The sequence below is a fragment of the Peromyscus californicus genome, unplaced genomic scaffold (assembly GCF_007827085.1).
Source record: "Peromyscus californicus insignis strain IS unplaced genomic scaffold, ASM782708v3 Scaffold_14__1_contigs__length_90479793_seg_2, whole genome shotgun sequence".
Taxonomy (NCBI): domain Eukaryota; kingdom Metazoa; phylum Chordata; class Mammalia; order Rodentia; family Cricetidae; genus Peromyscus; species Peromyscus californicus.
The window spans coordinates 30111133-30138262 of record NW_026294436.1 but is presented as its reverse complement, the minus strand read 5'-3'; the positions used below and the strand labels follow the sequence as shown (position 1 = coordinate 30138262).

Sequence of the window (27130 nt, the reverse complement as noted above, 5' to 3'; positions counted from 1 at the left end):
TAAATGATGTCAAGCACTTTGCAGAGATAACGGGAAGATTCCTTAAGGACATCTCATGAATTTGCCAGACCTTGTAGTTTTTGGTTTTGTTTTTTTTTTAACTCTTTACTCTTCGGGCTTTTGGAGGCACACAGAGGCTTTTCATACTTTTGAATGCTCAGCCTTAGCTTGGCTTATTTCTAACCAGCTTTTCTTAACTTAAATTATCCTGTCTACCTTTTGCCTCTGGGCTTTTACCTTTCTCTATTTCTGTATATCTTTTCTTTCCTTCTTATTCCATAGCTGGCTGGCCCTTGATGTCTTCCTCTCCTTCTTTTCTCACTCCCCAATCCTCTCCTCCCAGATTTCTCCTCCTATTTATTCTCTCTGCCTGCCAGACCGCCTATCCTTTCTCCCACCTCACTATTTGCCATTCAACTCTTTATTAGAACAATCAGGAGTTTTAGATATGCAAAGCAACATAGCTTCACAGAGTTAAGCAAATGCAACATAAAAGAAGGTGACACATCTTTGCACCATTAAACCAATACTCCACAGCATAAACAAATGTCACACATCTTCAACTAATATTCTACAACAAGGCCCCTTCCACTGAGAGTTCTATGACATGAAATTATAAATTCATTAGGAAAGTCTTTCCTTTGAGTAAGGAGCACTGTGGGGTGCCGTGCTCACATGGGATTATCTAGGAAATGCGTCCCTGTATTCAGCTGCTCAGGCCCTCAGAGGCTATTGCAGCCACTGTCAAAAGGGTCCCCTATATTCACAAGAAAGCAGAAGACCTTGGTGTCATTCATGTGATACAGAATCCAAGAGTTGCACGGACACCTAAGAGACCACATCATATGTAGCAGGGTCTCAGGTCATAGGTCTCTGCAGGTGTCCCCTAATACAACAACACATGAAGCTGCAAAGGTGAAGCTGTAGCAGAGACTCCAATATTTTAGAAATACCAAGAATATGGAACATTTGCTGTAGCTGAAGTTTTCCTGTGTCCCGCCCGGTCTGCAACCACCTAAGAAAACACACAGAGGCTTATATTAATTAAAACTGTTCAGCCATTAGCTCAGGCTAACTACTGACTAGCTCTTACACTTAAACTCAGCCCATTTCTGTTCATCTATATATCGCCACATGTTCCATGGCTTTACCTGTGTGCTATTACATGCTGCTCCCTGAACGGTGGGCTGGTGTATCCTGACTCAGCCTTCCTCTTCCCAGAATTCTCTTTGTCTGTTTATTCCACTTATACTTCCTGCCTGGCTACTGGCCAATCAGCTTTTTATTTATCAACCAATCAGAGTAACATATATTCGCAGCGTATAGAAAGACATTCCACAGCACTTCTCCTTTTCTGTCTAATCAAAAAGGTAGGTTTTAACTTTAACATGATAAAATTACATATAATAGAACAGTTATCAAGCAAGAATTACAGTTACAATATCTAGTTTATTTGTATTTGGCAAAATAAAAGAAAATATTCTATCTATCCTATATTTGTGAGTCTAAAGTTTCATATCTAATTTATTTTTTATCATAACCAAGAAAAATTATAATTATAATTATCTAGTCTTCAACTACATGAAAGACCCCAGAAGGATATAATATTAACTAAGTAAACAGAAAATGCATTATAAGCAACTTCCAAAAATCTAGAATGACAGAGACAGTTGGCTGCCTATACAGTCATTCAAAGTTCCTCTGTAACTTTGGGGCATCCATCTTCAGCCTAGAATTTCTCAATCTCTTCTCTGTGTCCTGTAGAATATCTGGCAGTTTCTTCTGTGAAGCAGGAACCTGAAGGACCATTTTGCTTTGCAAAGTTCAGTGGTCACCTTCCTATGGGTTCTGCATGTCCAGCCGATACAATATTTTGTCAAGCAGTCCAGGCAAGAACAGTTTCTTGCCCAAATGACTATTTTTCCCAAGAAGAAGGTAAACTCCATATGGAGTATCTTCAACGCCCATCTTTCTCTTTGAAGTAAATCGGTGCTGCCAAGAACAGATGTGTCTCATTGTCCAGAAAGTCTAAGTTTTTAAAACACTTTAAATGCCATATTCTGTAGGTCTTTGAAGTGTTTGAAGATTATCTACCTAATTGAATTATATCTATGTATACCTAGAAAACTTAACATGATTATAAGTTTGACTATCATAGAAGACTAATAATTAATCTATATTTCTTAATTATCATTACAATTTAAATGAGTTACATAAACATAATACCTTAAACGAGAGTAGAAATATATAAAGTATAACAAAATAACTTTAAATTTTTATCAATAAACTAAAATCTATAGCAATGTAAAATATTTATCCTATATTTCTATATCATATCTCTCTTTCTTCTTCTAGAAAGAGATTGACTGTGACCAATAACAATTTGTAACCAACAACCTAAACAAAGATAAACATTCATAATCCATTTTTTGGGAATGTGGGTATAGCTTTCTAGGCTACTTCCTGCTGATAAAGGGTGCTGTATTTCTATGGGGATACAAAGAAAATTTTAGGATTATGGTCAAGTCCTGACTGGAATAGTCTATGAGGCTGCATTGTCTGAGCCAGTTGCCTTGAAACCATTCTGGATGTTGGATCATCTGGGCCATGGTGTCATCAGAAACTTTTCAGGGGGTCTTGGCTGGTCAAACCATATTAGCCTGGAAGCAATCCACAGGTTCTCATCTTCTGTGGAAACAAAAGTAGAACCTCTTTTCCAAAGCAACATATCCTTAGACATAAATTTTGAAATCAAAATATCTTTAAAATATACAGCCGTGCGGTGGTGGCACACACCTTTAATCCCAGCACTCAGGAGGCAGAGGCAGGCGGATCTCTGTGAGTTCAAGGCCATTCTGGTCTATAAAGCGAGTTCCAGGAGAGGCACAAAACTACACAGAGAAACCCTGTCTCGAAAAAACCATGATTTAACTGAGCAGCCTTTACAATCAAATGTCTTTCTGCAGTTAAAAATATCAAAGACAACACAATCCAGATTCTCTGTGTAATATCCACACAGATATTTTTTATATTATCTTCACTGTCTCTTTAAAGACTTTATTTTTTAAAATTACTTCTTTATATAACTGCATATATTCCTTTTTCACTCTCTTCCAAGCCTACTTACATTTTTACACACGTTGTAAACTATTCCATCTGAATCTGTCTTATTGTGAATCTATTGCTTTAAACTGCAGCATGACTAGGACTGAAATGGCAGCTTTGGCTGCTGGCTCCACCCATCTCAGCTTTCCAGCATGGTGGTACTACATTTACCACCAGCTGTGGGAACCATACCCACTGCCAACTCTGAGAAGCAGTGGGTCTATGCTTCCATCCAGGAGCATGTAGCCCAAAAAACTTTTATTTCTTTCCCTTTTTCTTTTTCTAGCAAAAGCTAAATCTGTCACGATGCAGTGCACTGTGTGGCTTGGAGACGCCACTGTGTACCATGGTGGAAATCCACCATGCTGCACTCAGGCCCACACGCCACTGCGAACCCACCATACTGTAGCTCATGGCTGGCCTCAGAGACACAACTAGGAAGCTGTTTTTAGCTCTGTTTTAGAATCTTTCTTTTTAAAGCTTTCTCAGGTTTTAGGTCCTACATTTTGGCACCATTTATAGCTGAAGTTTTCCTGTGTCCCACCTGGTCCACAGCCACTCAGACCCAAGAAAACACACAGAGGCTTATGTTAATTAAAACTGCTTGGCCATTAGCTCAGGATAACTACTGACTAGCTCTTACACTTAAACTCAGCCCATTTCTGTTCATCTGTATGTCGCCACATGTTCTATGGCTTTACCTGTGTCACTAAATGCTGCTTCCTGAATGGTGGGTTGGCATCAACTAACTCAGCTTTCCTTTTCCCAGAATTCTCTTTGTCTGTTTATCCCACTTATACTTCCTGCCTGGCTACTGGCCAATCAGCTTTTTATTTATCAACCAATCAGAGTAACATGTTCATAGCATTCAAAACATCCCACAGTAGTTTGCTGAAGAAGGCCACAGACAATGACTTAAGTCAGCCTAAGGGAGAGACCATGTAGGCTGACAATGACATGGCTAGGGTTGCCCTCCCCTGTTGGAGCCCATGTTAGACCACCATGTGTCCTGGATGACAGATATAAAGGATTTAATGATTCTCTATTGGGTTTTAACTTTAGTTTGCCCCAAATCTTCTTTGCTACTCTTCTGTTTTTCCATTTTGGAATGGGAATGTTTACTAATCCTTGAGAGCCTAGAAATATGTTTATTTTATAATCAATCAGGTCACAAACTAAGAGTTTGTCTTGGGACTCAGCGAAGATTTTGAACTCTGACTCCTAACAATGTTAGATTATTGAGAGCTGGAACTTCTTATTAGAAATAGGTAAATGCTGATATGAGACGCCCATGACCTTTGGGAACTAGAGACAGAATGTTATGGCTTGAATGTGAAAGTCTACTTGGCTAGGTGTTAAGCTGGCAGTGCTATGTGACAGGTCCTGGACCTAACTGGAGGAAGTAGGCCGTAGTTCTTCAGTCTAGCTTATCTCTGGCCCCCTCTTCTTTCCCTACTGTTTCCTATCTGCCATGTTCCTATCTCCATGATGGATGGGGCCATGTAGCCATGGAGTAAACCCTCTGATACCGTGAGCTAAGCTAAATCTCTCCATTTGTCACAATGATACAAATGTAACTGATACATCAATATCTAGTTGGGAGGGGTTTTGAGTGGGAAATCTATTGGCATTCACTTTATTACTATTTTCCTAGTGTGCTGATTGTGGGTCCTTGTGCACTAATTTAAGGACAAGGATGGTGAATGATCCTATGAGAAAAACATCTCACACCTTGCTCAAAAGGTTATCATGAGGTTCAAAATGAGAATATGCTTAGCATACAGTAAGCCTCAAGCTACTATTCATTTCTATTTTTAAATTAAAACACAATATCTGAAACTGCTAGGCATAAATTTGATGGGGGAAGTCTTTCTGTATGCTGTGAATATGTGCTGCTCTGATTGGTTGATAAATAAAGCCTTTTGGCCTATGGCAAGGTTTCTTAGAGGCAGGCAGGAAATTCAAAGAGAGAGACAGGAAGAAGGAGAGGAGATGCCAGCAAGCCGCCCAAGGAGCAACATGTAATGGGACGCAGGTAAAGCCATGGAACATGTGACAATACATAGATTAATAGTTATGGGCTAATTTAAGATATAAGAGCTAGCTAGCAAAAAGCTTGAGACATGGCCATGCAGTTTTAATTAATATAAGCTTCTGTGTGTTTACTTGGGGGACATGATCAGGAGAGATTTGTCCCAACTGCCAGTAGGTTGGGACACAGGAAATCTTCTAACTACAGAAATTGGAGATTAGAAAGAAGTAATTGATGGTGGTATAGAAGATATAATACAAGGAAGCCAAAAAACAGGCTCTGAGTCACCAGCAAGATGGATGACTCCAATCACCGCAGTCCCCAGCATTGATGATCCTGAACTGCAGGCTGCCTCAGAGTTTCCTGGCTCCCTTTTCCCTTTGTTTGGTCATGACAATACATTGCAGTCACCTAACGTAACCTGAGAATATCTGTCCTGAAGTAACCAAACACACAAATGGATCCATTTATTAAATTGTAGTCAACAAGATTTGCTTTTGAGCTGGTGTAAGATAAACAGACCCTTCACTGCATGAAAGAGCACTTTCCTGACCTAACTGGCCTAACTCTTCAGACCTAACTGCACATCTAAGCTCTTCTCTTCCTAGGACTTCCCAAGCTCTTCTCTTCCCCTCTCCTTTTTTACTGGCTCTCCTCCCTCTGTGGTCCACGTTGGCCTTGAACTCACTAACCTGCCTCACCTCCCAAGTCTTGAGATCATGGGCCTATGTCAAAATACTCTAGACCTTTTTATTTTCTTTTTACAAAATTCTTTGTCATATCCACCAAAAGCAAGTGTTTAAAAGCAAACTTTGCTAATGACATGGCAGGTAGAGCTTTTCAATTTTACTTAGGTTCCTAGATGACTATCAATCAATTTTTTAAAACAAATTGTGTGTGCGTGCATGTGCATGCGTGTGTGCCCATGTGTTTGTGCGCATGTGTGTGTGCATGCACACATGCTCGCACATAGGTATATGTGAGGAAATACATCATGTATGTGTGTTTGTGGAAGCCAGAGGCAAATCTCAAATGTCCTTCATGAGCCATCTACCTTTTTTTTGATTAACCAAGAAGGTTGGATAGTGAATGAACTCCAAGAATTCACCTGTCTCTGCCTCCCTAGTGCCATCATACCTGGCTTTTTATGTGGGTCCTGAGGATCAAACTCAGGTCCTCATGCTTGTGTGTGTGGCGAGCACTTTTACTGACTGAGACATCTCCCCAGTCCTCAATCATCTTTTTAACTTTTTTTTTTTAACTTACACAGTGAAAGTCAAATCCCAGTTTTGTGGGCTTGGTGATATTGCACATCATCTGAAATAATGCTGAGGCTGGGAAAAGCTTTCAATTAGACACACACACTGACTCTCTTGGGAAACTCGGTAGAGAAGATACTGTGATATAAATTCTATTTAGTGTTTTATTAGTAAATTAGAGTTTCTTAAACATCAATAGATTTCTTCATTGATAAAACAGCTTCTACAATATAGCACAATTTCAAAAAGAGACTGTCCATAAGTTGATAACACTCTAATCCCTGAAGGGTGGTGGCTTATCACATAAGTTAAATTTTCCAATTTTATTATTTAAGTTTTTTTCATAAAAATTAAAATACCTTACTGAGATATAAAAGCAAAAATCTGTGCTAGTGAGATGCTCAGTAGGTAAAGTGCCTGCTGCCAGTACTCAGGGACCTGAGTTACATCCTCAAGGTCCATAGGGGGAAAGAGAGAAATGACTTCAAAGAGTTGTCCTTTGACCTCTCTATGTGTGGCAGAGAGAGAGAGAGAGAGAGAGAGAGAGAGAGAGAGAGAGAGAATGTATACAGACACACACAGTAAATAAGTTTAAAATGTAATCTATAAGCAAAAAACAAAACAAGCATTTCATTTCATGCTTTCATATAAGTTCATACTTAAAACTGAGATTTCCAGTGAATTTTTACTGAACTGATAAAGGTGTTTATACTTTGGTTTATTGGTTTGTTTGGTTAGATAGATGGAGAAATGGCTGGCTGGATGGCTGGATGGCTGGATGGCTGGATGGCTGGATGGCTGGCTGGCTGGATGGATGGATGGATGGATGGATGGATGGATGGGTGGATGGATGGTGGTTATATCTGTTTTTTGTTTTTTGTTTTTTGGGTTTTTTTTTTTTTTTTGGTTTTTCGAGACAGGGTTTCTCTGTGTAGCTTTGGAGCCTGTCCTGGAACTAGCTCTGTAGCCCAGGCTGGCCTTGAACTCACAGAGATCCGCCTGCCTCTACCTCCCAAGTGCTCGGATTAAAGGCATGTGCCACCACCGCCCAGCTATCTGTTGTTTTTTAATACACATACTTACTGTACCTAAGATTTAGTATATCTGTTCTAACTAAAATACCTCAAATAAGATATAAAAGAATAAAGTTATTCACATAGCTTTAAACGTCAGACGACTTTTGAGAAAAAAATGCTCAAAATTTCAAGATCTGAGTATTAAATATTAAAGAAGAATTTAGTAAGACTCTATTTGTATAGGAAGAAGATAAATATTCAGTAGCATTTGTCTGAAAATTTATATTTATGAGACATGATACTGATTTTAAAATTGTATAACTGTAAATTATCCATACATAACAATATTTTAATTTATAAATATAGCCTCCATAAATTGTAGCAACTTTTCTGCCACTTACTAAGAGTACTTTATGTTTAATAGGGAGAGGGAGTGGGGACGGAGTGGTCGGAGGAAATATGGAGAGAGATGGCTAAGATTAAGGGGCATTTAAGGGGTAGTATGGAAACCGAATAGAAATCTCCCAAAATATAAACATATATGAAGTCAATGTAAATGACATCACCAAATAATGGGGGAGTCAGAGTCCCAACGAGCCATCTCTTGTCACCCAAAGAAGCTTCCAGAATGGGGATTGAGTTATACCTACTTGAGCTGTTGGCCAGAGAGGTCCCATGGAATTCCCCAAACAACCCAGGCCATTGCCAATGCTATAGGTTGATCTCCACAGACTGACAGCAAGGCTCCATTAACGAAGACAACACCCACACAACTCACTGAACGTGGAGATGTTGAGCTGGTGCCTACACAGAGCCTTCATCCCCGTGTTCCAGCGTCTTTTTACAGGAAGGTACTCTGCATGCTATCAAAAGAGAAACATAAACACGACAATGGTGGCACACTGCTTGTGGGAGTAAACTACCAATAACTGATATGACTTAAGGCCCGCTCCGCAAGATGGAACCCATACTCAACACTGCTTGAATGACCAAGAACCTGCGACTAGATAGCCCAGGGACCTAAGACAAAACCAAATAATACTAATCTAAAAAAAAGTAAAAAGAAGAAATGTTGTGATAAAATGATTCCTAATGATATTCTACTATAATCATAGTTCCTTGTTCAACCATCATCAGAGAAGCTCCCCCCTGCAGCAGATGAGAACACATATAAAGCCTCACAGCCAGACATTACACAGACAATGAGAGACCTTGGAATATTCAGCCCAAAAAGGGATGTCTCCACCAAATCCTTCCCCTCAGAGCTCAGGGAACCCAGCAGAAGAGGAAGGGGAATGTTAAGAGCCAGAGGGGATGGAGGACACCAAGAAAACAAGGTCCTCTAAATCAAAATGAGCAAAGCTCACAAGGACTTGCAAAGATAGAAGCAGCGTGCATAGGGCTTATAGAGGTCTGCACAAGGTCCTCCACATTTATTTTATGGCTTTCAGTTTGGTGATTTTTGTGGGATTCCTGAGTGTTCAAATGAGTGGGTCTCTGACTCCCGTGCCTTCTCTTGGGCTCTTTTCCTTCTGTTGGCTTGTCTTGTCCAAATTCAATGTGACAGTCTTTGTTTTACCTTATTATATTTTATTCCATTATTTTAAAAAAATAAATGATTAAATGAATGCAAATCTAGCCGCCAGGATAAAGGCTTAAAATGGAACTGTCATTTATACCTGCTGGGAGAAGGAATATCAGTTTTCTGTGATGGAATGACACTGGGCATATCAACTACTCCGGGGCATGTTTCATGTTCAGGAGTAGTTGACCAACAAATAATGGACTCAAAAAAGTCTTTATGTTTAATAAGAACATGTTTGCATATTAAACAGTAGATACCAATATGGAGAGGAAAAGTATTCCATGGGCTTCCTACAGACATCTGTACAGTTCTATATATACAAACATAGTTACTAATAGTTTTATTCTTTGAAAAAGCCTCTAAGTTTCGTTCATGAATTACTAATATTGTCTGTAGGCTTTTCATAAATAGCTACTTCAGTGTTTTATTGAGAAAATACAGATTCAGCATCAAACAGTGTATTTGATGCTGGCTCTCACTAGCTTAATTTTTTTTTTCTTAAGGGAATAAGAGATAGTTTATTGTGGAGCCAAAATTGTATGACCATGGCCCAGGAACACAGATTTAGGTTATCCCAAATTCCATGTTCTAAGGCAGCTTCATGAACTTTTACAGAACAAAGTCATAAATCAAGGCAAGTTTAAAATACACTGGTGGGTATATCAAAGAGGTGATTAGAGCATACAAGGGAAGCTTTTCTATGGGCCCCAGATGTTATCTGATGACATTCTTGGCTTTGGGATTGGTGGATCTAGTGGTCTCCTAAGTTCATAGATTTCAAAAGATTTTAATCCATTAGTCACAGGAAGTTAGTTATGACACAGAGGTGGGCAAGGAATAGCTGGGAACTACTCATGGGGCTAACAGTAGCCCAAGATAAGGTAATTGGCCTCTGGACCTGCAACATTCCAACCTCACCACCTCACTGCAGTTTTATCAGTCAATCAGTCTCTGTAGACACAGATTCTTTCCAGGAGTTCAAGTTCATAGTTCTCCCTGTTGGTGAAGCATCACAGGTATGTAAAGGAGCCATATGCTCCTTTATCTGTTACCTTTGATAAAACTATGTACTTGATTGTTTTAATTTTAGGTACAGTAATCCTATTATACATCATATATAAAGGTTATGTTAGACACAAAGGGTATTTTTAAAAAGTCAGATCAGGACCATGATGGCTAGTAGTTTTTATCCGCTCCAGGAATTTCTTTCTTAAAGCCCTTAATAGCTATTCCTGTCTCCAGAAGACTGCTGTCCTGCCCACTAGTCAACCTCACCTACCTAGGAATGAGCCTGATAGCTAAGAAGAACCTTATAGCTTAACTTTTCAGGTCAGTCTTTCAGAGAGCATAATTGCACAGTGTCCTGAGAAAATCTCTTGATGACAACCCAAAAATTACACATTCGGAGATCGAATCCCAGATCTGCAGTGGATTAAGTAACTAGGATTTAGGGCCTTCTCCAAGCAGCTGTAAAATGCAGACAGTGGCTCCTATCTTAAAGTCCTGCTATGATTTAGAGTTTAAGTGATCCCCCGAAGACCACGTGTTGAAGCTGGAAGGCTGCCAGCCTTTGACTCTGTTGGGAGGTAGTGGAACCATTAAGAGATGGAACCGAGCCACAGGGAGTTAGGTCACTGGAGATGTGCCCTTGAAGAAACAGAGACCTCAGTTCCTTCTCTCCTTTACTGATGCCCAGCTGCCATGAGACAAATCACCTTGTCTTTCTGTTCCCCCATACAGTAAGGGATAATAAACCTCTCCCCCTTTGAAGTGGATATTCTTGGGTATTTTTTGACATTGGTTGATATGACAAGCACTGGCTAAGGAATGGAGAGAATGTGACTGTTGCTTGGTAACAAGGCCTATTTAGACTAGTATTGAAGTGGAGAGTGGCTATTGGAATTTGTATTGAGGTGGGGAAAGGCAGCTTGTTCTCTAAAGAACATTCTTGGAAACCCCAAAACCATCTTCCCATTCTCAAGTATGTTAAGCCATTCATTTTTGTCACAAACTCCCTTAGCACCCACATGAGCCTGACTGAGCTGGTCTCTGACAGAAAGGAGTCTGCACTGAAAGTCCCCATGGGCTCACAGAGGAAACAGCAAAGTGACACCTGCCCAAGAGGGAAGCATGGGCTTGTGGGAAAACACAGCACAATGAGCTCATTGTGAACACTGGATAGTGTGGGTGTCTGGGAGGCTCCCAAGGGGAAGTCTTAGCTGAATAGGGAGGAAGTGCCTAGACAGAGGTGGTTAATCATTAGTAGCCTGGCCTTGAAACCAAATCCCTGTCTCCAAAGCCAGTGAACTTCTCACTGTAACACAGCTTCTTTGATTAGACTCATCCACCAAGTATTTTCTTGGCAACTGTTTTGTGGAAAAGGTGAATAATTACAGCTCTTATTTCATGAGAGCAACGTAAAATAGGACAGCCATACAGGTGACCAATTCAAGACATTAAGAAGCAGAAGTGAGTGGGGGGGAGAGGTACTGAGGATTCTGTCTTAGTGTTCACCTGGCTCAGACTCATTCCTCATACTCTGTGTGGGGACAGGTGAACAGTAGTGTCGCATCCACACATTCCATCCCACAGCTACGGGCACTACTAAGGAAAAAGCCAGGTGACTATATCAACCGCCTTATCTGTAAATTATAGCACAGTATCTTTCATTGCTTCCTTTCAGAAGCTAAAAAGAGCTCCTTTAACACCAATAGAAGATAAGAATTTTATATCCCACTATGAAAATATTTCTACTCACTTTACAACATTTTCTGCTGGAACCCATTTGAAAGAATTTCAACATCTCCACAGCTTTATCATTGGAATTGGCCTTTGGTCTACTTTTGGGTACTGTCTTTTTCAGACTGTTGATTTCAAACAGTCATTGAGAATACCACTCTGTGCTTTGCAGCAATGTGGGAATTATTTGACCCTTAATGGCTTGATACAGCTCATCTAAACAACCCACTGAATCCTGATGTCAGTACTCATCAACAGCCATGCTCCTTGTTCAGCTCTGACTCAACTGCAGAATCCTTAATTCAATCCTCCCTGAAACCAGTAAGCAACAAACATGTTCACTGATCTATTTTCAATCTTTCTTCTCCTAAAAAATTAAAGAATTTTCATCAAATTATTTTCTATATATGACTTTGACCCATCTTAAAAGATCATGTGTGCTGTCTGATCTGTAGTCTTGAAGTAGCCTTTATCTTTCATATTTATTTCCTCTTTGACTTAAAAGATCATTTATCACACTCTCCACGTTAAGATCAAACCTAATAGAAATTACCCTGATGAGGGCTGAATACTGCATTAATCAATGGGCATAACAATAAGTCACTAGGAGTTAGTGTAACTCTACATCCATTTAATAAAGTAATAGATTCTCCTTTAGTGCCAGGGAAGTTTCCATTTGCATTAAGTAGTGATTAACACAGATAGTTAACAAGTGTCAAGTTGCAGAGAGTAAGAGAGTGTGGGATGCTCAGCCTTAAATAGGGTATGTATATCACATCCCTTCCTCCCAAGCCTCTGGAATCTTAGAGGAATAGTGGGTAGAAAGAATGTAATAGCCAGAGGCATTTGATGATTACAAAGAAACAGTGTCTTCCGGACAAAACAGGACAGTTGTGCTTATGAATTCATAGCATTTACAGCAGCATACACAAGACTTGCCTAATCTCCAGCCTGACGGAATCCCACCCCAAACCTAGGAGCTCTTGGCAGCTGAAAGCCGCTGGGGGAGAATTTGTTTCCTTTATGAGCTTAGGCCTTGGTAAGCCCACCACACTCCAGTGGATGGCCAAACATCCAAGACTCAAGGGGGAGCACAGATTGGACTTGATGTGTGGGAAAATAAAAGAGGATACAAAGTCAGCTAGGGAGGGAAGATGGATAGACCTGGGAGTCAGGGGAAGAGTGAATATGATCAAAATGCATTGCACAAAAAACTCAAATAACTCAAAAAGAAAAAAAAATACTACCTGTGCCACTACCCCAACTTCTGAAATAATTTAACCTCTACTTACTACCTTCCAGCATGTCTATGTTTAAAATGCTCTTCCCCAAAATCTATGCATTTTCTGGACCCATGGGAGAAACTAGCCACTTACATCTGAGAAGGCTCTGTAAGGATCTCACGCTGATGTATTGTCAGCTCAGTTTTGTTTCAGCCTGGTCCCAGAACTCTCTTTCGTATCCCAGGATTTCTATAATCTCACAGAGATTAATGGTCCATCTTCCCTCCTTTCCTTTAGTTTTAGAGCAGTTTCCATTTTTATTTCTACTATTATTGTCAGGTTCCGTCCGTTTTCAGGTTTTTCAGTGGTGAGCAAAGCAGAGACAGAGAGGTAAATATAAAGACCCAAGATGTGATCTTAAAGGAAATCCAGATTATTGTGTTTTACTGTTTCAAGCACAATCCAACTGACCTTCTTCAAATTTGTTGCCATTTTCTTGAATCTCAGGATCCTATCAAAACTAATAATTTCATGTATTATGGTCATTATAATAAATGTAAACTTTTTCATCTAAATGCACTAGTATTTGTATAAGAACAGAACTATAATGCTTAAGAACAATGAAAGAAAGTATAGTTGTTGCTTTTTTACTCTTTGGGGGACCTGCCACCCAGCTCCCAAATAAATACACATGGAGGCTTATTCTTCTTTATAAATGCCCGGCCTTAGCTTGGCTAATTTCTAACCAGATTTTCTTAATTTATCCCATCTACCTTTTGCCTCTTGGCTTTTACCTTTCTCTATTTTTGTACATCTTTTCTTTCCTTCTTATTCCATGTATGGCTGTGTAGCTGGGTGGCTAGTCCCTTCTTGTCTCACTCCTTGATTATTTTTTTTCTCCCAAAATTTTTCTTCCTATTTATTCTCTCTGCCTGCCAGCCCCACCTATCCTTTCTCCTGCCTTGCTATTGGCCATTCAGCTCTTTATTAGACCAATCAGGTGTTTTAGACAGGCAAAGCAACACAGCTTCACAGAGTTAAACAAATGCAACATAAAAGAATACAACACATATTTGTATCATTAAACAAATTTTCCACAGCATAAACAAATGCAACCCATCTTTAACTAATATTCTACAACAGGAAAGTTTTTATAACTACAAAAGATGAAATTACTAGGGACTGTTCTAGCCTCTTTAATATGTAATATGTTAAGCCTTCACCCATTGACCTGACAGAAACAGCCTATTAAGCAAGGATCCAAAATGGAAATTCCACAAAAGTTTAAGAAACAAGTCATGTTAATAAAATATTTTACTTATTCTCAGATTATCTAAGTAAGAAATATAGCTTCAGTTAATGTATATTACACTTGACAGTGGAGTAAGAAAACTTAGAGTGATGCTTCCATTAATAAAAGAGAGGCAGCGACAGAAAGACAAACATGGTATGTACTCACTCATAGCAGGATACTAGACATGAAACAAGGATGACTTGTCTGCTACTCACATCACCAGGGAGGCTACCTGGAAAACAGGACCCCAAGAAAGACACAGGGATCGCCCAATGACAGAGAAATGGAATGAGATCTACATGAACAGCCTGGACATGAGTGGGGGTAATGAAAGGCGAGGGTTGAGGGAAAGAGAGCTTGGGGGAGCGGGAGATCCCAGCTGGATCAACAACAGAGAGGGAGAACAAGGAATAGGAGACCATGGTAAATAAAGACCACATGAGAATAGGAAGAAGCAAAGTGCTAGAGAGGCCCACAGAAATCCACAAAGATACCCACACAACAGACTGCTGGCAGTGGTCGAGAGACAGCCCGAACTGACCTACTCTGGTGATGGGATGGCCAAACACCCTAATTGTTGTGCTAGAAACCTCATCCAACTACTGAGGAATCTGGATGCAGAGATCCATGACTAGGCCCCGGGTGGATCTCTGGGAGTCCAATTAGCGAGAATGAGGAGGGTTTATATGAGCGAGAATTGTTGAGACCAAGGTTGGATAAAGCACAGGGACAAATAGCCAAATGAATGGAAACACATGAACTATGAACCAATGGCTGAGGGGTCCCCACTGGATCAGGCCCTCTGAACGGATGAGACAGTTGATTGGCTTGATCTGTTTGGGAGGCATCCAGGCAGTGGGACCAGATCTTGTGCTCATTGCATGAGTTGGCTGTTTGAAACCTGGGGCCTATGCAGGATTGTTTGGCTCGGCCTGGGAGGAGGGGACTAGACCTACCTGGACTGAGTCTACCAGGTTGACCTCAGTCTGTGGGGAAGGCTTTGCCCTGGAGGAGTTGGGAATGGGGGGGGGGGGGTTGGGGGCAAGGTGAGGGGGACGGGAGGGGGGAGAACAAGGGAATCCGTGGCTGATATGTAGAACTGAATTGTATTGCAAAATAAATTAATAAAAAAGAAAAAGAAAAAAAAATAAAAAAAATAAAAAAAAAAAAAAGAGAGGCAGCGAAAATTAGAAAGTGGGGCTGGGAGTAGAAAGAAGGAAGCATTCATATTTTAAGAAGTAAAGTTAAATTAACTAGGGTAGATTCAATACAGACTTTGAAAAAGATAGACCAATGGTGACTATTATCTACCTCTCATATTTTTCTTAGAAACTGTAGATAATAGTATCACTCAGAGAAGTAGTTTAGGAACAAAATAAGAAAGAACAATTTCTCCTCTAAACTGAAGAATGAACCGAACTAGGACAATCAGCCATGTGAGTCTGAGATGAGCCGAAAGCTCAACACAGGGATTAACCAGCACAAACAAGGAGGACAGATGCAGACTGAGCAGGGAGGAAAAAGTGCATCTCAGTAACATCATCAGTGTTTATGGGGCAAACAAATGCCTGCTGCAGAAGAGGCTGGGAAAGAGCTAATTTGTGGTCCCACGAAGACTCCTGAGACATTTATGATCTGAGACATTCATGGGGAAAGTTCTTCTCACCATCTTGTACTCAGCTTGGCAAGGTGTTTAACTCCTCATATTCATTATCACTTGCCCATTACCAGTGCGCATACTCAAAAAAAATAAACATACTTCCTCCTTTACGTGAACTAAAATTCTTGTTCTCCTTCAAACGAAACAGCAATCTGCAGTCTGAACAAGTAGCTCATTGGCAGGTCACTCACATAGCATGAGTACAACTCTAAGTTCAAACCTGAGCATGTACACGCACATGCACACACACGTGCACAGGCATACACACACACACAAGAAGTCATGCAGCCTCTAGTCTTCCAAGGACGTCTCCTTATGTTCCATAAGGTGAAAACAAATCTATTGAATGTTTAAACTGTAAAAGAAAAACTCTCTAAGTTTCCCCTTAGCAGCTTTGCAAAACACAAAATGCTTCCTCCAGATGTTTCTCAAGTTGTATCACAGTGAACCCAAGCCAAGGAGGGACCACGGTGTTCTCCAAAGAACAGAAACCCAGAACCTAGTCACCTCAGAAATGAAAAATAGAAGATAATGAAAAATGTTATCACGACTGAAATTCTGGAGTTCTCAGTTGATGTTTTGTTTTGTTTGTTTTTTGGTTTGAACAAAAATCTTTCAGAATAAAAGTTAAAGATATCATCTCATCTCTGGGTAATTGAGTGAGAAAAATGATCTAGTGCGTTATTCTTTCTTCCTTAAAACCAATATTGACTTACTCTTCCTAGAAAACTACAAAATCACTAGCATACACAATTAGACAAAAGTATCTCAGTCCTACCCACTAGATTTAGTATGTGCAATCTATTCACACATTTCTTTCTTCTTAGAGAAGAAAACAAGGCTTAAGGATATGAAGGGCTCCCCTGGCGTCCTGCAGCTACCCTGGACAAGGTCTGCTGCATCAGCACCTTGGACACTTCAGCTGTCTACAGCGTGGACCATCATCGACTTTCTGTTTCCATGGTGAATAGACTGTAGTAATTTGAGACCATAACTTAGGCATCTCTGAGGTGAAGTTCACTAGGCTTTCATCTCTGTCACATCAAATGCCTCAACTATTCTTCACAGTGGATAATAAATGGAGTCACCCGGATAGAAGAAATGGGTAACTTTATCACCTATTACTCTGCCTCTATCTCCCTGTTGAATATGAATTAATGAAAAGATAACCAAATAAGATGTTGACATCTCATAGTCAGGTAAACTTTGCAAAATACAAATTCCATAACTGCTTTCCACTAGCTTTTTTCTGCCTCTAACACTAACATGGGCAGGAAAGACCCATCTTTTACCTAGGTTATAAGACAAGGATGAAAGTCACATAGGGCAGTCATGAAGTTGCATAAATATGTATGAGCTGACCTCAATACCCGTGAGAAATCTCAGCTAAGATCTGTAGAGCCAGTCAGACTTTCCAAGTCCAGATTGGCCAATCTTTAGCACATCCAATATGCTTTTTGGTGAGCCTACCCCAACCAAAAAATGGTGCCCCCAACCAACCAACTTATATTCACATTGTTAACAAGTTTGAGCTGGTAATTGAGCTAGGCCATTTGGGTCCCAATGGTCTACAGATCTGCCTTGTTGACAACAAGGCCAAAATACCCAGAAAGGATCACTCTGAACAGAAGCACCTAGAAGGATGTCAGAAGACTTTTCATTACATGAAAGGAAAGTTTGAGAAAGATGAGCTTTCCTGGCTCATGACTGGATAGTATTCACTGAACATGTGAAATAAATTTGAAATTATACTTATTTCATCTTTGGTTTGAAACATGAAATTGGAAAAGTAACTTGAACTCTTTTTTAGGGTCCTTCCTAACCTTTCCCCATTTGTCCCCAGTCTTGCTTAGGTTACATCAAGGCTAGTGAGAAATTGAAAAGCAGCTGGGAGGTGGTGGCATACGCCTTTAATCCTAGCACTCGGGAGGCAGAGGCAGGCGGATCTCTGTGAGTTCGAGGTCTGACTGGTCTACAGAGTAAGTTCCAGGACAGACTCCAAAGCTACACAAAGAAACCCTGTCTGGAAAAACCAAAAAGAAAAAAGAAATTGAGATGCTCTGAGAATAGGAACTTTTCTGTGCTTCTGTGGGCAAAATGAGAAACAGGGCCAGAGAAACATTAACCAACAATTTACTCCCCTACCTACCATAGTTACCAGGCATTATTAGTTTGGTTCCAGGAAGAATGTTCACTCGTGTTCTCTGATGGATTGTGCAGCTATCGAAGTCCTGAAAACCTAAAGTGGCATGTAATAGTCTAGAAGACTAAATGGGATCTGCTCATGGTCATAATGTTCTGAATGTCACAGCAATAGAGACAATTAGGTCAGCCTAATGGCTACACTGCCAGAAGACCTTAAAGTATTCATAGATCTCCATGGACTCCTGTAGGACACTGTTTTGCTTACAGTCATGATCAGTATTTTAATATTTTAAAACCCATCTTATGCAAGTAAAGTAAAATTAGATACTGGGTGCTGGGGATTTAGTACTTGCCTGGCATGGGTATGACTGCCCTGAAAGTTCTGCCTGTCTAAATAGAGGAAATTCACCAAACTTCTAAACTATAACTTGAAAAAATAATGTGAAGGACTTGAATCAATTTCAACGGAAGTCAAGCGGATGAACACATTACTGGAAAGAGAAAACCTGGGTGACATTGATAAGGAGTGGGACATCTCCAGCCTGGAGGCAGCTTGAAGCAGTTCTACAGTGGAATTAACAAGAAGAAATCCAAACGTTCAGGACAAGTAGAGCCTGACATTACGAGAAATACTCAGCGTTAGAAGATGCATCAAAACAATCCAATTTCAAGCATGTGCAGGCAAAATGGCTTTCAAAATCCATCAGAAGAAGGAAAAAAAACTCCAGAATCACCAAAAAGGATGCTTCACATGAAAATTCCCATCTTCAAAGAGTAGGAAATTTTATTTCCGGTGAAGTATAAAACTGTTCTCATTTGATGTTAAAAAGCAAATAAAGTGAGAAGACTTTTTTGTCTGGAAAAAGTTTAATTAAAAAAAAAAACTAGTGCATATGGAACAAACTCTAAATGATGAAGTTTTGGTTGAGCTCTTGGGCAACTGTCATGGTTTGTGTTGGTAACTTGACAAAATCTACTATTACCTGAGAGATGTGCCTCTGGGCATACCTACAAGGGATGATCTTAGCTAGGTTAACCAAAGTTAGAAGACTGGTCTCTACTGTGGGTGAAACCATTCCCTTTGCAGGGACCCTGAACTGTACACAGTGAAGAAAGGGAGCTGAGCACACATATTCATTCATTGTCCTCTGTGTCTCGATTACAGATGCGCCATGACCAGATGCTTCAAACTCTTCCTTCCATCTTGACTTCCTGCCATAGTGGACTGTGCCCTGGAACCGTGAGCCGAGTGAGCCTTTCTTCCTTACTCTAACCCTTTGCTACACATGAGAGATCACTGCATCTGTGGTTCATGAAAAAGACAACATGGCTAGTGAAGGCTTGAAATTGAATATAATTAATGGGTCAGAAAATGGGGCCCCTAGAAAGATGAATCCAAAGGAGTTTTTGTGAAACCGACTGATACTGCTCAGTTAAATACAGCTTATCTAGATGAAGACTGCCAAGGTTTCTAATGCGTCTTCAGCTGGCTTGCTTTAACATTTCTTTTAAAATTCTTAAAGAAACGAAACCAAATGTACCCTATAAAATAGTCACTGGAGGGTTGATGCACTGAAGGACGCCAAATAAGAAAGCTCCAGTACAATGTGACAGGGTGCAGACAGAGGAGAGGCAGAGAGTCAAAGTCCTTGCTAAACTGTACTGAGAAAAAGAAATGATGTTGTGTGTGTGGTGACAAACATCTGTAATACCAGCATTTGGGGAACTGAGGCAGGGAGACTGCCAGGAGTTTAAGGCCATCCTGACATGCACAGAAAATTTATAGGCTTGCCAGAACACAGTAAGACTTTGTCTCAAAGACAGTGACAGATAGACAGATAGACAGGAGAGGGAGAGAGAGAGGGGAGAAGGGGAGGGAAAGAGGAGGAGAGGGAGATGAGAGAGAATATATGGATTTTATCAAGTACTCAATTAGCCCTAGAAAAATAGTGGATAATTTTGTTGAAAATATTAATTCTATAAAAAGCTGGACATTGCACACACATTTGTGAGGGGTAAGAGATAGCTTAAATATTTTAGAAAGTAACTCTATTTTCCAGAAGTCCTCAAAATGGATCACAGACCTCAATGTAAATCTATAGGACTTGTAGATGATGAAAGAGAAACTCAAGCTGGTTTGGGGCTTGACAGTCACTTTTACATAGAACAGCAAAGACCAAGAAGAGGGTGTGGCAACTGACTGGAAGGCGTTTCAGACCTGAGCAGTCAGCAGACACTGAGACTGCTGCCAACTTCAGGTGCTGCAACAATAGGAGATGCTGGTGCTGGTGCTGGTACAGAAACAGCCTTTGGCTGTCTTGTGGCCTACATGCTGGAAACCCTCTGCTGAAGTGGTAACACCTTCTTCCATGTGCTATCCTGGGATTTGCCATGGCTCAGTCTCTTTCGTTTGATAGTTGCCTTCTTGATCTTGTTTGACATGTAGCCTAAATCGCTGCTTGAAATTTTGGCACTCGTGGTAATTACGAATATAGTTTTCGGGATCTTACTGTGTGTGAGTCTGAAAATGCTGATGTCACAGAAATGTATGTTATTTTTAAAGTCATCTCCTTAAAGATTAAAAACTAACCTTTGGCAAAAATGAGGTAATACTAAGGTGGACTTACCTGAAATTAAAATTTTCTGCCCGGCAAAAGACAAAAGGGAGAGAAAGAGAGAAAATAAAAAGAGAAGTCACGGGCTTACAGGAAGAATACTCGAATGCATTTATTTGATAAAGGACTGTTACTTAAAAACATAAAAACCTTAAAACTCAACAATAGGAAAATAACCTAATTTAAAATTGGCCAAAAAAAACTTTGACACCTTACCAACGAAAACAGACAAAGGGCAAATATATACACAAAAATAAATTACGCACCACATGCTTTCAGGGGACTGCAAATGAAGACTTGGTTAACTACATTAAGCCATGCACACCCTTTAGAATGGTCCAAATGTAGGATACTGGGAACATCAAGTGCCACCAGGGATGCAGAGTTACAGGAAGTGAGGATGGATGGAGCATGACAGGTTCAGCTACTTTTTAAGACAACCTGCTGTTGTCTTACAATACTAAACATGCTCTTGTAATTAAGCAACCCAACCACTGCTATCTAATCAAGGGGCTTGAAAACATGCCCATATAAAAACATAGCCGGGCGGTGGTGGCGCACGCCTTTAATCCCAGCACTCGGGAGGCAGAGGCAGGCGGATCTCTGTGAGTTCGAGGCCAGCCTGGTCTACAGAGTGAGATCCAGGAAAGGCGCAAAGCTACACAGAGAAACCCTGTCTCGAAAAACCAAAAAAAAAAAAAAAAAAAAAAAAAAACAAACTTAAACATGTTCTATTCATGTTTGCCAAAACTTGAAAGCAACCTAGATATCCTTTAGTCGATTAATAGAGAAAACAGCCATGGAAACTTCAAATAAGGGACTATTATTCTGTGATTTTTAAAAAAAAAAAATGAAAGAAACCTAAAGGTCTATATACGTTAGATGCCAAACTCTAATACGGCATTCTGAAAAGGCAAAACTATGGAGATGGTAAAAACAAGGTCAGCAGTGCCAAAGGTATCAGAGACGGAGACAAATGGGAACAGAGAGGGTAATTAGGGCAGTGAAAGTGTCCTCATAACACTGTGATGGTGGATATGGTCGCTGTACATGTGCCTAAGCCCACAGGATGGACACCAACAAAAATGAGCCCTAAGGTCAACCAAGGACTCTGGATGGTAATAATGTGTCGATACAGGTTCATCATATGCGTCATCTGGGTGAGGTATGTTGATAATGAGAGAAGGTAGGAATGTACGCAGACAGGAAGCAAAAGAGGTATTTTCTTTACCTTGGTCTCAATTTTGCTGTGAACTTAATTCTGCTTCTTTTTTTTATTAAAAAATGGGGGTGATTTTTTTAAGGTAATCTTACACAACTAATGATCACTAATGTGTCCAATAGGGTATTTAGAAGAAGAAGAAAGGACTACCAGGAAATCTAGAGAGGAGACAGATCACCAATCCCCCCGGAAAAGGTGATAACTCAAGCTGAGATGGTAGGGCACCAGAGGGCCAGAGCCAGGTTAGCTGCTGATTCAATACATCAGTTGTCAGCACTGTGGAACGGTGAGACTCCATCAGACCACTTCAATCCCTGGCACACCAGGTCCACAGTGCACAAGGCATAACTCGCCCTGATGCCCTTTAAACTGGCAGCCACTCGGGGTGTTCTTTGATTCATTCTTTCCACCTGAAAGGGGAACATGTCTCCCCAGTCATAACACCTACCAGTGGGCTGTAGGAAAACAGCAACAGCAGAGATAAAAGGCAAGTGTCCCAATTATAGACAAGAAATCCATCCAACCTGCTCTGTTAAACACACTTGATGAAAAGAAACACAGAAGTATCTGACTTTCCGAAGCTGGGAAGTTTGGAGAGCACTGGTACCCTTAAAGTTGATACTCGAAGCAGAGCTGCATCAGATTCTATTCACATCTCCACAACATCTTCCACAACATCTCCACAACATCCTCCACAACATCTCCACAACAGCATCCTGTCACCCAGCCATTTCCACTGAGATCCTGGAATAATGATGATGATTCTCCTCCTTCTCCTCCTCTACCTCCCCCCCCTCCTCCTCCCCCCCTCCTCCTCCTCCTCCTCCTCCACTTCCTCCTCCTCCTCCCCCTCCATATGTGTTTAGTGTGATCTTAGTACTTGGGTGATCAAGGTAACAACAGCAAGCGTTGGGAGTCCAGCCTGGACTCAGTAAGAAGAGAGAGGGGAAGGGAAGGAGGGTAAAAGGAGAGAGAGGGGAGGGGAGAGGGAGGAAAGGGAAGAAAAGGAATGGAGGAAGAGGAGAGGAAGGAAGAGAGGAAAGAGGAAGGGAGGAGGAAAGGAGAGAAGGGGAGGCAGAGGAAAAGAGAAGAGGAAAGAAAAGGAACTGGGGGAAGAGAATATATACAAGTGTTTATTATTATAAAGTAGTTCATGAATCGAAGGCCTAAAAAATACATAAAATACACGAATGCTCTCTACTTAAAAATAGTGTATCAAATCTCATGTTGCCACTGGTCCTTCCATACTTAAAAAACAGAAGGGAGAAAACACCCCCAGTGACTGACAGCCTTTGAAATCTGACACGTCCTTAACCAAGCACACCACATTTGAAAACCATAGTAAATACACTCCAATTTCTTTGGCTAGAAATTAAAAGCCCAGTCATAAGAAATGTCAAGAAAGAAACCCCTCACTTTGTTCCTGTATTTTTTTTTTCAGTCTACAGATCACTTATGCAACTTACTTTACAGGGAAGTATTTCTAACCACCTTCTCCCATCAGCTCTCTACTCACAAAAATCAGCAGAAGGGATGGTGCCCTGCTTTGTCACAGGCTCAGCCTTTAACTCACTAGCCTAGCAATTACTGCACACACCTATTCGAGATGTTTCGATCTATGTTAGCACTTTTCATTCAGGAAAAAAAATCCGTATGTTCCTATTATTATTATTATTATTATTATTATTACTATTATTATGTTTTGTTTAAAAAGGCGATTATATTTCCAATGCCTTGCCTAAGTTTGCAGTACATACTCCAAAGCACAGAGGAAGCGGAGCACAACTAACTAAAACCGCCAACACACACTAGTGGAGTGACTAATTCTTCTAAAACACAGGTCAAGCGTTACAGCAATACATTCCTGACAAAAACACTAATTTTCTCTCTTAGCTTCTGGGCACGGAAGTTATAGTTTAAGAAATTAATAATAACTTTAAAAATCTGAGATCATATTATAGGAAAGAGTTGACGAAGAGTCTTGTGAAGCCATGTGTTCATTCTGAGAAAATATCTCACAAACTAAAGTTAGACAAAATAAAACAGAAAAAAAGAAGACCCATGTCACATTTCTGACTATATGCACATTACTAATGTTTTATCTGTTTCAATTACCTACCCTACTCTTTGCTGCATCCCTGACTTTATGGTTTAAAAAAAAATTTCTTTTTTTAACTAACATTTCACAAAGGTGAGCCACAGGTTTAGAGTTCTTTCAAATTAGTAATTGAAACATCTGCCAAGTGGAAAAAAAGCACATCGTTATTCACAAGAATAATAATTTGGTTTTTTAAAATAATATATATTGGTGGGAGGTGGAAAGGCGGGGGTTGGGGAGCAGGAGGCGGGATGAGAGGAGGATCTGTGGTTGATACGTAAAATTAATAAAAAAATTTTAAAAAAGAATATATCTTGGTTCTAAATTTCTAAAGCGTGAGTTAGTATACATAAATACTTTAATTCACAGCAGTTAATTAATGGAGAGGACAGGCATTTGGCAAGGAAGACATTTTACTCTTCATATTATCTGTCTGACGTTGTTAGAGAAAACATCCAGCCCCCACTCCGGGAGAATCCACCGGGAATGTGTTCAGAGGCTCCCTCCAGCAGAGGGCATGGCAGATTCAACATGGAAACCCAGGCTTTGTTTATCAGCCAATCTCTCTCACTGTGGCTTTGCCTGGCGACTTTTACAACCCACACTGCATTGTTACTTCCGCCACCACAAAATGGAAACTGTGTGTCATCTTACCATTTAGCAATCCTATTTACCTAAAAGCCAACTGTAACAACAACAAACTCAAAGGGAAGTCACCGGACATGTAGCTTTTACTTTAAATATGTAAGCCGGTCTTTAAAAAGACCTTAACATGGGGGTTTATTTTTGATGGAGATAGAATCCACTAGGTGCTAAGCAAGCACTCTGCCATTATACTCCCTCCCAGCCCAACGTGGGAACTTCGTAAGAAAAAAGTTTCTACCTGTACTAGGTACTACCCAAACTCTCAAAAATACCTGTGGTTGTAAACTTACACAAGTTTATCAAGCAACCACAATTTCCAGGGAGAAAAATAATTGTGTGCCTTAGTATCGATTGTCAGTCTGAAAAGGTTCATGAAAAAAAAAAAAACAAATACTTGTATTAAATACAAAAAGCGTCTACGACGGTCTGTCTTTCAACCAGTTGTTGGTAGGGTACATGTATGTTCACGTTTGTTGATATATAAAAAGGACGGGGCTTTTCAGGCTTCAAGATTTGGAAGAGGTTAAATATGAACTATTTGGCTTATTTTCCTTGCTTATTTATTATCCAGACAGCAACTTATTAAATATCATAAGCTTGACACTACACATCTGCATTGTCTTGATGGCTAATAGAATTTACACATTTAGAACCCAATTAACTCTGAGTTAGTCTTCACGATTTTTCTATCCTGAAAAGCTGGCTTTGGATTGCCCTGCTTATGCATGCAAATTAACGAATGTTGTTGAAGTTATGAAAGGTCTTAAATATAAGATCTACATAATATTTTATAAGACTGGCCATAAAACAAACAAACCAACAAAAAGTCACACTTGCTGCTATTAGACGTGAGAAACTAGGGCCCCAGCAGGGGGAAAGTGACTGTGCCAACAGATACTTAGCAACTCCTGGTTAAACACTGGCTCTGATTACACCTGCTGACAGACTCAAGTGTCTAGGGACTCCTGGCCGAGGAGGGGAACATCAGTGTCTTTGATTCTAACACCCAGGGTTGTAAGTGAAAAGTGCATCCATGTTTTATGTTGTTGAGAAAAATCAAAAATGTCTGCACATTACACGTATTTTAAACAGCAACACTCTTTCTATTATACATGCTTAATAAATAAGTATTAAACCATCAGAAATTAAAATAGATGTAGAACCTTGCAGTTCTATCGGGCTTATGAAGAATTCCATTTCACAGATTTATAAACATGCTTTCAAGCATTTGTTACTAAAATCAAAGTGAAATTCCTTTTGTAATAAAGGCTATACCTATTTTCTTCATTAGCGACTGCAGACCGTTCTCCGACTCAAACCCAGAGCTCAACTACCCGCAGCTTGTAGCAATGTGTTGCCTGGCTCCCAGTTTGAGGAACGTGTCTCCATTTTTCTTTTAGAAGGTCTAGTGTGAAGCAGGATAACTCGAGCCCACGCCACACTGTGCTGTTCATCTGTCTGCCCCGACTTTATGGGAAAACCACTTAGATATTCCGCTGCATCTTTCTGGTAACATAGGAAGCTGAATCAGTTTGTCACTGAAGTCATGGATTTGTTCTTACGAACGAGAGCATTTGAAAACCTGCGGGTGTGGAGATGGGTTTCTGAGGAATTCACAAATGAAGCTTGTCCAAGCAGACTGTTTACACCTCCCCGACTCTCCCCTCCAGCGCTAGCCCCACACCCCCACCCCTTAATTTAAACAGGTGAACAGCTGGTCAATTCTAAGCCTGCTCAACGAAGAATGACTCATGAGGAAATCCTGATTCCTTACACACACTCTGAAACTACAAAACGATCCGCCTGCATCCAAACTGCAAGATCTTGGGTTTCCCTTTGTATTTCTCACTATCAACTCAGATCTGGGCTGTGCCCAGGCAGGAGATACCCTTCAGGTCTCCTGCGTTGGGGGGAAGGACCCTGCCACGTCACAGCCTGCTGCAGCCAAGCCTTTAATGATCAAAAATCAAAAACACCGGCTTTTCCTAAGAGCACTTTCTCCACCTTCCTCCCTGACCAGCATGCATTCCCTTAAGGAATTCCAAGATGCCTGAGCCAACAGCCGAGAGGCACAGCACTTAGCTCAGGAGCCCACGTTTCTTTCGGGGTTCTCTAATTGTTTACGTCCTTCCCCCAGAATAGGTGGAGTGTCTTGAGTGGGGCCGGCCGGGCTCGCCCCCATCCCGGATGGCTGCAGTTTATAGGTGTCCCGGTAAATCTTTAAAGATGGGGAACGATAGATCAGTTGCAAAGGTGGGGCTCAAAAAAAAATAAAATAAAATAAAAAGGGAAAGGTACGGTCTTGGACCCTTCCCGGCTCTGGCCGCCGGGACAACCCAACAGCGCTCCCTCGGTGTCCCCGCCCGCCGCCTCCCCGCCTGTGTGCGCACGAGGCTGCGGCACCTACGTCAACAGCGCCCTCGCTTCCAGACCCTTCGGCGGCGGCGGCGGCGGCGGCGGCCGGGACTGCCGCAGGCCCGCGCGGCCCCGCC

At 40.7% G+C, this 27130-nt stretch overlaps 1 long non-coding RNA gene across 2 annotated transcripts; it reads right to left on the bottom strand.

Moving 5' to 3' along the window:
- Positions 1-77: 77 nt before the first annotated feature.
- Positions 78-27130, bottom strand: LOC128109761 (uncharacterized). Of its 2 annotated transcripts, XR_008217919.1 has the most exons (4): positions 27046-27130; positions 25914-26220; positions 8063-8275; positions 78-2688 (listed from the first exon to the last, which is right to left on the bottom strand). It is a non-coding gene; the product is annotated as an uncharacterized LOC128109761 (long non-coding RNA). The 2 variants fall into 2 exon arrangements; XR_008217918.1 differs by lacking the exon at positions 78-2688 and having other exon boundaries at positions 7452-8275.